General features: G+C 32.9%; 1 long non-coding RNA gene across 22 annotated transcripts; it reads left to right on the top strand.

Annotated features, from left to right (window-relative positions):
- The first annotated feature begins 733 nt into the window (after nt 1-733).
- Nucleotides 734-10,674, top strand: LOC127241667 (uncharacterized). 22 transcript variants are annotated; one of them, XR_007836609.1, is made up of 10 exons: nt 743-964; nt 2,059-2,107; nt 2,218-2,323; nt 2,996-3,058; nt 3,984-4,072; nt 4,477-4,609; nt 5,327-5,462; nt 6,657-9,662; nt 9,805-9,962; nt 10,195-10,670. It is a non-coding gene; the product is annotated as an uncharacterized LOC127241667 (long non-coding RNA). The 22 variants fall into 22 exon arrangements; XR_007836605.1 differs by having other exon boundaries at nt 6,657-9,677; XR_007836612.1 differs by having other exon boundaries at nt 734-964; nt 5,327-6,656; nt 6,775-9,962; nt 10,195-10,674.
- The last annotated feature ends 753 nt before the right edge of the window (nt 10,675-11,427 follow it).

Raw genomic sequence — 11,427 nt, 5'->3', positions numbered from 1 at the left:
CACAAAGTTTTTAAGCTAAAAAAAAACAGTATACGGGCTTAAACAAGCACCACGGGCGTGGTATAAAAGAATTGACTCATACCTTCTAAAGAATGGATTTATGAGGAGTGAAAGTGAGCCAACATTGTATGTAAAAAGAAATGACAAAGGTGAGTTTCTACTTGTTTGCATTTATGTCAATGACATTATATATTTGGGATCAAGTGAAACTTTAGTTGTTGATTTCAAGATGTGTATGATAAGGGAGTTTGAAATGTCGGACTTGGGGATGCTTAGTTATTTTCTCGGACTTGAAGTAAAGCAAGCTGAAGATGGCATATTTCTCTCACATAATAAATATGCTAATGATCTTTTACTCAAGTTTCGCAAGCACAATTGCAAAGCAGCAACAATACTGATGAATCACTACCAAAAAATTGAGCTTTTGTAGCGGACTAATTTTCCGTAACAGTAATTGTGCCACAAAAAGTGGTTTTTGTTATGAGTTATGTCGAGACAAAAGAAACTTTTGATGGTCAACCTTTTTTTTCTTTTGTTATGATAATTTATCCGTAATAAATACAATTTTGACAAAAAACATCATATATATATTTGTTACGCAAAATACACCGTAACTAAAAAAGAAAGTCAATATTATAATTAAAAAATTACAAAAAATTCAATATAAAATTATTTTAAAAAAAAAGAAAAAAAGTGTGAACATGCTTTCCATGAGTCATATAGCAACATATATATACAATCAAAACACTTAGAAAAATTCTATTGTTTCTCTCCATCCTTAAAATTGTAGAATAGACTCCGATCCGACCCGCTGTTGCCTCCACCTATTTTCCGCCATCGCCTCCACCCTTGCTCTACCATCGCTAGTGGAAGGTAGCTCAGAAACCACCGTAAGTTGACAACCTTCACCGCCTAGGTTCAAAGGCTCTCATTTGCGCTACGTTTTAGGGCACGAAATCTACGGGTAAGTTAAAACAATTGGTTGACCTAACGTGTTTGTGTATTTGAGATTTTTTTTATTGTATAATACTCATCTAGCTGATATTCATTTGTATTAATTTTTTGCAACATAGGTCTTTGGATTTAAAACCTAGGTTTCCCCCTTAAATTCGATTTGGAGGTTTTTGGATAACATTATAATTAAAATTATTTTATTGGTAATTACATAAATATAATGGGTATAAAAGAAGTGGTATGAGGGCTTCCTTGAGTTTTTTTGAAGGGATTAGTAGCATTTGTAAAGTTTGAGTTTTAGAGGGGATTAGCGGCATTTGTACCAGAAAGATTGTATTAGCTTGTTCATAGTATAAATTTTATTTATATATGCTTAAGGAGAAGTAGTTTTTTTGTCTTAATCTACTCCCAACACCAAAAGGAATAAGGTATGCTCTCTATGAGTGTGAATTTCGCCGAATTTGTCATTACAGTAGTTACGGAAATTCTGTTTCAGCATAATAAGGAATAAGGTATACCCTTTGGAGGCCTAATTTTGCTTGGGTAGAAGTTTCAGCAGCAACGGAAACTCTATTTTTATTATTGCTGCATTTTATTCTGGATTTGCCCATTGGTGTGCCTTAGTTTTTCATTTGTTATACTGGAAATGTTGAAGTAGTTACGTTAGGGTTTGATAAATGACTTTTAGTATTGCTTAAGGAAGTGATAATCAAATTAGCATACGCAGACGGTCAATACCTTCTCTCCCGTGTGCTTGTTTATGACAATCTGCTCTGAGGAATATGGAGCAATTATATAGTAGAATTTATTTTGTGAATCTTTCATATAATTTGTGTTTTCTTTTGGATAGGAGCTTATTTGTGCTTTCATTAGGTATTTTTAGCCGGGAAAATTATTTAGGTTCATTCTTTGGTTTACTCACATGGAACATGCTTAGATGGAGTTGGAAATAAGATATAATTTTGTATAGGGAAGGTAAAAATTTTGAGCTCTTATGTTGATATGATAAGAGGTTTATTGAATTTTATTTTTGACATATACACACTTTTATTGTTGTTGGATCATGCATTACATAATTTTGGTCACTTAATTTATTTCTAATAGAGCCCGATGAATTGATATATGGGATTTGCTCGGAGCTATTATACTATAGGTGAACCATGCTTACATTTTCCCACTTCTTTCTTTTCTATTCTTTATTATTGGTACTTATATATGCCATTCGCTTACACTTATTGGCTTTAACTTGAAAACTTTGCTTAGTGTTGGTTCAATTCATCAAGGTGCAAAGATGTTTCGTATCTCCAAATCTTGTGAAGAATTTTGTTAACCGTTGGATGAAGCTCTAGATATCCCTGGAATATATATGGTATGTTGCTTTAATAAGACAATGATCTAATCGGACCTGAATTATTTATGTAATTTTGGAAATTGGCTTTCATTTTCTTTGCTCATGAATGCATTTCTCAATATATTGATCCCAACTGCTATAAGCATATTGGTATCAGATTATTTGTAAATGCAAAATATTAGTCTCTGCTTTTATTTTATTTTAGTGGTAATATTATTTCTGCTAGAAGTTCATTTTATTTTGGCATTACATGAAATTGAGCTACTGTGTTCTTCAGAAAGAACATAAACCACAATTGATTAAACATAAAGTATTATGAATTGAAGGTGTAGGTTTGGTTAACTACTATTTATGAAATAGTGGCGTATGGTCGAATTTTGCTATTTTGTCGTTTGGTTTGGGTATCAAATTCAGAGTTGTTTTTGATTAATCACTTTTTGGAACTTGTGATCTTCAAAGTTGAATATGAAGGCTATTAGGTTGACGAAGACATAGCTGCCATTTTTATTTTATTTTATTTTATTTTATTTTGAGGTAAAAAAAAATTATTGTGGATTGCATAATAGCAAATACATGCCTGAAAATATACAAAACTTTAATTAATACATATATATGTGTGTGTGTGTTTTTTTTTTTTTTTGTGTTTAATGTTCAGTGAGATCATTAAAGGAAGAGTTGCAATTACTTCAGGAACTTGGATCTTATGTTGGTGAAGTTGTCAAAGTTATAGGGAAATCAAAGGTTCTAGTGAAGGTATATTTTGCATTTGAATAAAATTGTTTCTATTTACTGAAAATTTTCTGCTTATGACATTGATATCTTAATACTTGTTTTGTGTGTGTGTGTGTTTTAAGTCTAGATAAGTTTTGATTGTGGAAATTTCAAATTCTCGTTTGCTTATGTACACCTGGAGGGGAAGTATTAATCTATTTAGGATAGCCCCTCTAGTCTTTGATTGTTGGGTTGTCTAATTGATCTATTTCTTACACTTGTACTATTAGATTCAATTTAATTATTGAAAACTTTATGGTTTCATAAAATCTATAGATAGTAGCATTTTGTTTCAAGTAATAATGTGATTATTGAAATTAATTAATCTTCAAATTTTATATTTAGTGTTTTCTCTAGTACCTTAATAATAAATGATACATTGGTGGCAATTTTTTTTTTTAGCTATCTAGATGTATGTCCTAATCATGGTTGCCAACAAAATAAATATCAATTAAAATGGAATGTGATTTTCTTTTGGTTTGGTCCCACCATATTTATAGATTTATAAATGCATATTCATCCCACTAAGTGTAGTGTTGATTAGTTTCTTTCTTTCTATTGTTATACACAAAAGTGATATAAATATTATCAATATCTATCTATCTATCCAATGTCAAAGCTAGGTTGGGGTTGAACTAACTTATTAAATGGAATTATCACCCAACCGCCAGTCTTGGTCCTATCAAAGAGAAAACCTTTGTAATCCACAACATCTGCCACTGTCAAATTTATCTATGCCGCATCACCTGCAGCCTGCAATATTTATACATAGATTGTTAGATAAGGTTGTCATGAATAAACTATTTCAAGAATATATATTATGATGATGATATATTTAAAGGGTTAGTTAACTACTAACCATAGAGGTAGGTTTTCTGCTTCTTGCTTGCTTTGCTGTGTGCAATAGATTTTGGTTTCTTTGGGTTAGACTCGGTTCAACTTAAGTGGGAAAGAGATGATGAAGAAGAGAGAAAGATAGAGCCGTTTTAGCTGCAGGTTGGTTCAATATATATTATTGCTGGAGGTTGTTATCTACTTGATTATATTATATTAATATAGTAGTAATTATGTAACTACTAGATTGTTAATTCCCTCTAGTTAGTCTAAATTAGCATGTTTTCATTAATTGTTAAATTGCAAAATTTTTTACTGCAATATTGATTAACTTTGTTGTTGTTGTCTGTTTAAATTATATTAGGATAAGTGCTCATTGATTAATTATTTTGCTAGATAGATTAGTCTTGTTTTTATTTATATTAGCATAGGGCTGTTCGTGGATATTTATTTTATTATTTGGCATAACTTAATAATGGTGATAGTTTACGGAACTAGAATAATAACTTTTTGCTCGTGGCTACTTTAGTTTAAATTTTGATCAGACTTGTTGTTTGGCTTAGTAGAAAACAATAAAGACTCAAGAGAAGGAGAAAATTAATATCATTTGATGGAGGCGCTGGGGAGGTTTATAGAGATGAAATAACAAAGAAAGCAAGAAGATGATTGAGGCGGCAACTATGTGGACGGTGATCTAGGGTAAATATGAAATATTGTACTCCATCTGTCTCATAATAAATGATATTATTTTTATTTTTAATTTTTCACATAACAAATGATATGTTTCTATATTTGTTAAATTTCATTAATTAAATAATACTTACCAACAAATTTTCTGATGCCACCAATCCTAATCTCAACCTCAATCCGAATTTGACACCTATTAGGATTGAGGTTGGTATTGGGTGGCATTGGGAAATTTGTTGGCATCTGGTGATATTGTTGTAGGGGACTTTTATTTGGGTATCAGGTAGTTATATGGTGAAATTTTCTATGTAGAGCTTGATTGGTGGTTATTTGTTGCCATATGAGAGGTTATGTTATTTTTCTTGCTGAAGGATTTCCCCCGTATTGTATAATTTTAGTTGTACGGACTGATACGTATTATGATTCTGGTGGTTTATAAATGTTGGTTTATCGGTGTTGGAAGAGTTGTTCTGTAGTTTATTGTTGTATGGTTTATCTTCCTAATGGTTGGTGGTCAGTCTTCTTGACTAGTGCTTTTGGTTGTAGACATTGCTATATTCATATTTAAGATAGTGTCCATAGATCAACTGAAGGATAACTTTTATTTTATTATGAAGTTTCCATAGCTACCATTTTCTTTATATATTTATATATTTTATTATATTCATTCATGTTGTTTAGAGATATCATATTTCCTAATATTAGTTTTGGTTTTACATTTTTATATAGGCGATACCCTAGCCATTGTCAAGGCATTTGTTACCGCTGTTATGGTCCCAGAGACTGTACTTATTCTCCCAAGTAATGCCGGAGTGAAATGCTCAATGAGGTACTCGACGGAGAAAACATCAAGTGGAGTTACAAGGTTGTACGATTTTTTTAAAAATTTTTATTCTTTTAGAAATTAAATTACTTTAGTTGCTTATATAATTCTTATATATCATTGGAAACACATTGCAATTGGTTGACCGCCTCTGATTGCTTCATCTGTGATTTTGCACTCGATGAGCTTGGTCGTTCATAGTTGTATTTGTTAGTCAACCTTAGGATTGTACTGCAGTTTGATACCATATTTATTTATTCACGTATTACTTTTGGATTTGGGGATCAACTGTTAGCAAGTTGTTAATTGGTTGTTATGGTGTATAGCATGGTGATTTTTGAAGATGTTTTAAAGTACTGTTAATGTCTAGTATTCTATTTTTGACACGAATATGAATGTTGTTGGGTTGATGTCATTGTACAGATATGAACAAGGATTTCAGATTAATAAGGATAATATTATATTTTAAATTATTTGTGATGCAAATTGATCAATAAAAAATTTAACAATTGGATTTTATTCATGGCGACAAAATCCTTATTTGAGACATGGACACCTTTTGTAGCGGATTTTTCATTACGGACAATGGCCGGTACATAAAGTGTTTTACGTTTGCATTACATTTGTATCGAATTTTTTGTTGCGGAAAAAATTTGTAACAAACAGTTCTCTGACAGGACACTACTTTCATAACGCAATGTTTTGTTACGGACGAAGATTGCAACAAAAAATTTTCTGACAAGATTCCATATTTGTACCGCATTTTTTGTTTAAAAAATATGTCCTAACAAATAGTTCTTTGACAGGATTTAACTTTTGTTCTAAATTTTTTGTTACGGACATATGTTGTTCCAAAAACATGATCGATGCTTTTGTTACGTACAAAAAACGCAACAAATACAATAAACACGTGCTTATTTTGAGGGTTGACCGCCACTTATTTGTTACTGAATTCGTTGCAACATAGAATTTTTGTACCGCAATTTTTCTTAGCAGTCAAAATCCACCACAGAGTTGACACAAAATGCTATTGTGCACAAAAATTGGGTTTTCGTTATGGATTTTTGACCGCTACAAAAAGTCCTTTTTTTGGTAGTGTAATACTAATGAGAAGTTGCAGCTGGAAGATGGAACCAAAGCAGCTGATCGGAGCTATTTTCAAAGGCTAATAGGTGGACTAAATTATCTTACACATACTCGTCCTGATATCATGTATTCGGTGGGTTTGCTATCCAGGTACATGCATAATCCTACCATGCAACATCTGGGAGCAGCAAAAAGAGTGCTTCGATGCATAGTTGGAACCTCTGATTGGGGAATTTGGTATTCAAAAGATGCTGAATTTCAATTGCAGGGATTTAGTGACAGCCATTGGGCTGCTTGCATAGACAACAGGAAGAGTGTTTCTGGTCAAAGCTTCAACTTAGGTTCCGGTGCTATTTCTTGGAGTTCGAGAAAGTAGGATTTTGTTACATTGTCCTCATCCGAAGTGGAGTATGTTGCGGTGACTGCTGCAGCGTGTCAAGTTGTGTGGTTAAGAAGAATACTGGCTGATATGCACCAAGGGCAAAAGAATGCAACAACAATTTATTGTGACAACAAAGCCACTACTGCAATGACAAAGAATCCAGTGTATCACAATAGGACAAAGCATATCGATACTTGGTTTCATTTCATTCGTAATTTGGTGGCAAATGGTGGTCTTCAGTTAGAGTACGTTGCTACAAATGATCAAGTTGCAGATGCTTTTACTAAGGCACTTACTTGGGAGAAGATTAAGTATTTCCGAAGGCAACTTGGAGTTTGCAGATTTGAAGCACGAGGGAGTGTTGAATAATATGCTTCAAATATTTTAGATAATTAATTATATTAATATTATAAATATATTAAGTAATTATCTAAATAAAGTATCTTAATAAAGAGTGATTATTATTTTCTATATTTGGATTGATTTGATGTAATCAATCTTAATATCACTATCGTATGTTTTAATTGTTGAACTCCTTTTTTCCAGATTGTGAGAATAATATACGTATCAGTTCTTCTTCTTCCTTGCAGCCTGTGAAACATCGATTGACTTTACAAATCTTTCCTCAACATTCCATGCAGGTCGCTGTCAGCCTTTATCCAGCCGCCGTGAGTCCCAGCGAAGGTCCGCTTCGAAGAGCCACTCCTCCCATCCGCGACGCTGCTCAGAACCGCCGGTTCACCCCAGAACAGCCGGTTCGAGTCGCAGCCATCAGCAAGTCCGCGTGTTCCCTACATAACCGAGATTCGCCTTCGGTTCGATTCTTCAGGGAGTTCTTCGACTCTTAATTTATATTGCATTCTCTTGGGTAACCTCTATCGATTATTGCCGAGATATTATATAAAATCAGTTGATGAGGAAGAATTTTAATTTGGGCGATTTTCGTAGAGGTTCTTTGATGCAATCGATAAATGGATGCATATAGATGGTTGTGAGAGATTATTGGGTGATTGAGATTGTCGATTAACATTTGAATGCTTTGTTGTGGAATTGTTCTTGGTGTTGGAATTTATTTAGGAATTGTAATTTGATTGTTGAATTCTTTTGCGTGAAGGCGCGATGAGCAAGGTGCAAAAGTCAGATCCCCTCCTACTACTCCGACCAGTGCGAGCATCGTCCGTCTATCCGTCAGTGACTTGTCGCCCCACCTATTCCAGGGAAGTTTCTTTTCTCCTTCTCTTTTGTTTTATCTTTATTGTTGCAATAGGGACATTGCCTCAATTAGGTGTGGGGGAGATTAGAACTTTTGATGCGATATAATGCTTTATTTTGATGCACTTCCCTACATGTCCTCTTGTGAATTTTTGGCCGGGGTTGTTGTGCTTACTTTGTGTGCTTAGCCTTCTAACAAAGAACCCTTAGGTGAGTTGTTTGAGCCTTATTTGAGCAAATTCAACACATACATATCTTATATGCTCAATTTTTCTTGGATTGTGTGAACATATGTATTTGACTACCTAGAACTTGCTTGCTTATACTTATTAACTCCGTGTTTCTTGAGAATTGATGGGATTCAAATGATAAGGCACTAGGATTACCCGTGTTGGCCTTAATTTCATATCTTCGCCTATATTATCCCCTAGTGAACCAAGTTTGAGCTTAATGTTATTATTCTTTTTTTTTTGTTCATATTTAACCCCAAGCCGATAAGCCATTTTATTGGATTAAGCCAAACGCTTACTTGAACCCATAGGAATTTGAGGAATTGTTCTTTGATTCATTACATTAGATTATTTAGAGTTGCATTCATTATACGATATTATTCCAAAGTTGTAATTGAAAGTATTCATATTGTGGCACAGTTATAAATTCATATATTTTTGCCAAAAGTATCTCATTATCTAGCCCTTTAAAAAATAATAATAATGAAAAGGGGCTGAAAAAAGAAAAAATGAAAGAGAAAAGAAAAAATAAATATTACGAGTCCTTAAAAAAAAAGGACTCGTGAAAAACAAAGAAAGTATGTTCTTGTATTGCATTGATCATCGCTTATGAAATGTTGTGTTGTTCTTGATGCGACTTGCGTTCATTGTGATGTGATGAATTGATAGATTAATTCCTCAGTCTCACTAGCCGTTAATATCCTCTTTCCTACCCCAACCATGGCCCCATTACAACCTTTAATTAAGACCTTTGATTATGAACGTCAACTTCTTGATGAATTGTGGAGTTGATTTGATTTGCTGGCAAGCCTCTGGGATTCGTTGTTTACTTCATGTGCTTTGAGTGAATATAGCCTAAACACTTAGCGTGAGAGCTTTTACTTATATACATTCCACATTTTGTGAGGTTAGTTGGTTCTTGCATACTTTGAATCTGACGTAATTGATAACACGGCTAAGTGCTAGTGAGTATTCCAATTCTTGGTTTGGACATGTGCTTGAGGACAGTTTCCTCACTTCATTAAGTTGGCCTTATCGTCAAAGACCTTCAATTTTGAACTTTTATTCAGGTTGTTCTTTTAAATATGAAGTTTGACAGCCAGATCCTCAAGTGACATAACCTTTTTGTTATGTTTTGACGTAGTTCTTAAAGTTTCTTCATGAATGAGGCAACTTTAAAATAATTTGTTTCCACATTAAAGACATCCAAGAATTACATCCCTTTTGACTTGGACATTATATATCAAGATTTGAAACACTTGTACTTGTACCATAACCAAACGTCCGTTGACTATATGGTACAACAAGTATCTCAGTACAGCGAACCTTTTGGTACTCACATTCTCAGTAAGCTATTTTCTACAGATCATTATCATTTTCTACAAATTAATATACAGAGTACAAGGAATCGAAATGATCATTCTATACTAAAAACAAAACAAATAATTTCATTGTTTGCATTGATCACATCCAGCTTGTCAGGAAGGGAGGGATAACATATTCTCTGACTTCCATCATGCATGCATCACTCCATTTATTCATGAACTGGCAATAAGGGACTTCTGTTGGTCATACTTCGTCCAGCGGGGTGTTGATCGCTCGCACCACCTTCTCAATAGGAGTTTGTTTCAGGTAAAACAAACCTCAACATTTCTCCTGTATTGCGTAAAATTTTGCTCGACTTACAGACCTCTGATCAAAAATTTCACCTTGGATTGAAAAAGCAACAAGTTATGAACATTCTATAAAAATTTCAGATTGCTCCAATGGTTGACAAAGCTAGAATCATTATTTTTTCAAAGCTGCACAGCCTTAAATAAAAATTCCCTATTTCTATTTTTATTACTTTACCCTTCATTGGTAGTGGTGCGGACGGTGGCGGCAGCGATGGTAGATCCAGTGGCAGCAGCGACGGTAGGTCCGACGGCAGCGTTCAGCAAGGCGATCAAGGCTTTTGCTATGTCTGTCATAGAGGAAAGTTGGTTTATAGTGGAGCAGAGTTGACCATTGGTAGTGCTTCAATGGATTTATATCACTTACAAAGATAAAACAGCTTATATCATTTAGAAACAATACCACCATCAAGAGGTCGACGAACATGGAGAGAGTACAGTAATCGGTGAAAGATGAGAGGAAAATCTCTGAATTATAGTGTGTAAGCTTATGTGTAAAAACTTTTATATTAGGGTTCATACTTATTTATTGGTTCTCCAGTTAACAAACTTTAGGGATTCTCACTTAACAAGATCCAAAAGATTTAGGTACAACCAAATAAAAAATTATATCTTACAAGATGTGATATCAATATTTAGATATAGAAATCATTCATAAAATGTCTTATAGATTTAATGTAAATAGAGTTTTTTCGGACTTTTCTATCCTATCGGTGAACTTATTGACTCAGTCCAACATTCGATCCCAGTTCGCAGTTCAGTTAGGCACATAAATTATGTGAAATGAATAATCATCTTTTACCAATCATCTCATTTATTTCTCATTTTATCACTACGTGATATTTTGAATTCTCAAAATAGAAATTCCTACAATAAAAAGATTAAAAATCAATTAATCAAACTAATTAAATTACAAAAGATAAAATAAATTACTAAAGAAAAATACTAAACAATATATGAAATTTATTAAATCAAATTATTTTGGACTACCGGAAAAAACACGTTCCACCTACCCACTCGGGCCTAGTCTTAACCTACTCATAACTTTTCAAAGTCTTTATAGATTATATATTATTGTAATATTCATTGTATTTGGTGACTATTGTTGTATTTCCTATGCATGTGTTTGCTTTGTGAGATTGTTAGAAATGAAATTTTTTTTTATGCTAGAGGAATAGAGAATTATGTTGTGAATTTAAAAATAATGAATATATGTATTGTATTAATTTTTTGGGAAATATAAAAAGAAATAATAGAAAGAACAATGATTTTATATGATATTTAATATTTCCTATGTTGCAAGACCGAGTTTATATTTTAGCACAAATATTTATATAAATCAATAATAATTGATTTTTTTATAGTACAAAAATTATAGTGTTTGGTTTAGGTTTGAAAATGAGTTTTTTATTTAAGTTTTAATT

The sequence above is a fragment of the Andrographis paniculata genome, unplaced genomic scaffold (genome assembly GCF_009805555.1).
Source record: "Andrographis paniculata isolate CXL003 unplaced genomic scaffold, ASM980555v1 Contig83END, whole genome shotgun sequence".
NCBI lineage: Eukaryota > Viridiplantae > Streptophyta > Magnoliopsida > Lamiales > Acanthaceae > Andrographis > Andrographis paniculata.
This window is presented reverse-complemented; position numbering and strand designations above follow the sequence as displayed.